This window comes from Solanum verrucosum, unplaced genomic scaffold (genome assembly GCF_900185275.1).
Source record: "Solanum verrucosum unplaced genomic scaffold, falcon-dt-bn FXZP01001229.1, whole genome shotgun sequence".
Taxonomy (NCBI): Eukaryota; Viridiplantae; Streptophyta; class Magnoliopsida; order Solanales; family Solanaceae; genus Solanum; species Solanum verrucosum.
In genome coordinates, this window is record NW_026019561.1 from 1 (window position 1) to 2,423 (window position 2,423).

Consider the following 2,423-nt stretch of genomic DNA (forward strand, 5'->3'; position numbering starts at 1 on the left):
AAGAACATATCGAAGGATGCATAAGGGAGTATGTTCTTGAAGTTAATCTCTTCATCATTGTACTGCGTATCGCAAACTCTGATCGACATTGTTCTGTCATCATTAGTATTTTTTGATGGTTTTTGCTGCTGCTTGGCAATGTGATGCTCGGTCTCTATTCACAGTCTGAAAAGATCAAGACTAGTCTTATCAAGAGGCTTGGAGTAAAACTTAGTGAGATAATCAGCTACTTGAAAGTCTTTATACAGCGGGGGATTTTCTTCCGATATGAACTCTTTGATTGGACCAAATATCTTTGGAGATACAGAACTTTCATTGAAGAAGCATGCCACTGAAATCCTTGGTCCTACATTTTTCGCTACAACTCTATGAGTTGCACTTACAAACTTGTCATTTGAGAGGATCTGTTACAAAATCAGTTTGAGATGAGTAACAGTTTATGAAAAAATGAGAACGAAAAGTTGTGTTTTGTTGCAAACCTGAAGAAGGTCACCAATATTAACAACCAAACATGTTCAATCGGTTCAACATCGGCCCATTGGTTATCACGCATGACTTGGAGACCACCACTCTGATCTTGAAGCAGAATGGTAACGAAAACAGGATCTGTATGCTTTGGAGTACCAAGAGTTAGCTCTGGCTGTAGGCATGCTGGGTAGTAATGGCATACCAATGTTTGTCCTTTGTCACATTTGGTAGCTTTCAAGTGGTTTCGCTTTAGCCCGAGAGCTTCTGATAGTAAGCCAAGAAGAGTGTCTTCTAGTTTTATGACATGCTTTATGTACTCAAGGGATGTTTTCCTGGACATTAGGAAAAGGTCAAATAATTTTGCCCTTTACTGAAAGAAATTTTCAGAATGCTGCTGAAGCAGAAACACGTTATGATTTCATAATGTAGTATCACTTCTGAAAATGATACATGAGATCCGCCACTGGCAACAAGTATCCAAATATCAATAAGAAATGAAGATAAACTGCTATACTGAGGCAGTGACATAAGTCTGAAGATTTAATGCAAAAACTTCAACACCGTGTACGCATCAAACAGGAAAGATATAGAATTGAAATTCCAAGTGCGGAAAATACAGAGTTACCTGCAAACTTCTGGTATTTCTTCTGGTTCATTGTGACCAGAAACTAGCCCAGATATGATTAATGAATCCTTCCAGTATGCAGTCTTTCCTTTTGTTTTGTATACATGAAGATTGCTATCATATCTAACTCGTCTGGCTGTTAAATTAGACGAATAGTACTCTTTCTTCACTTCAACATCTAACTTACACGACTTAATTACTCATCATAGTTATAGTTTGCTATAATTACCACTCGCGACTAACATTATACATTAATTACGTGGGCTGACTTCGAGTTTGTATAATTAGTCACGTTTGTATATGTATAATTCGCCAGAATATACAAATACATATGTATAATATACAATTATGTAACCGATATACCTATATGATTCACCTCTCTCCCACTCTCTGCCCTCTCTCCTCCCCCTCACAATCTCGCTCGCCTTTCTCCTCCCTCTCCCAATCTCGCTTGCCATTTATACAAATGCATATGTATAACATACAATTATCTAACCAATATACATATACAATTCACCTCTCTCCCACTCTCTGCCCTCTCTCACTCGCCTCTCTCCTTCCTCTCCCAATCTCGCTCACCTCTCTCCTCCCCCTCACAATCTCGCTCGCCTTTCTCCTCCCTCTCCCAATCTCGCTTGCCATATATACAAATGCATATGTATAATATACAATTATCTAACCAATATACATATACAATTCACCTCTCTCCCACTCTCCTTCCTCTCTCACTCTCCTCTCTCCTTCCTCTCCCAATCTCGCTCGCCTCTCTCCTCCTCTCCCAATCTCGCTCGCCTCTCTCTTCCCTCTCCCAATCTCGCTTGTCATATATACAAATACATATGTATAATATACAATTATCTAACCGATATACATATACAATTCATCTCTCTCCCACTCTTTGCCCTCTCTCGCTTGCCTCTCTCCTTCCTCCCCCAATCTCGCTCGCCTCTCTCCTCCCTCTCCCAATCTCGCTTGCCATATATACAAATAAATATGTATAATATATAATTATCTAACCGATATACATATACAATTCATCTCTCTCCCACTCTTTGCCCTCTCTCACTTACCTCTCTCCTCTCTCTCCCAGTCTCGCTCGCCTCTCTCCTCCCTATGATATGTAGCTACGAATTGTAATTATCAAATGATAGCTATGGAGAGTAATTAGGCTATTTTTGAGTGGCAATATGTGAAAGTTCCTCTTCTTTTATCTATCTGATATATCTTCTATGTATCTGATATACACATAATAATTAGATGTATCTAATTCTAATATATTCATTACGTGTTATTTCTATGAATTTGATATAGTTTTTTTTTTGTATGTATC

The 2,423-nt window shown here is 38.6% G+C and overlaps 1 pseudogene; it reads right to left on the reverse strand.

Annotated features, from left to right (window-relative positions):
- Nucleotides 1-150: 150 nt before the first annotated feature.
- Nucleotides 151-1,275, reverse strand: LOC125817839 (1-aminocyclopropane-1-carboxylate oxidase homolog 11-like; annotated as a pseudogene).
- Between the last annotated feature and the right edge of the window lie 1,148 nt (nt 1,276-2,423).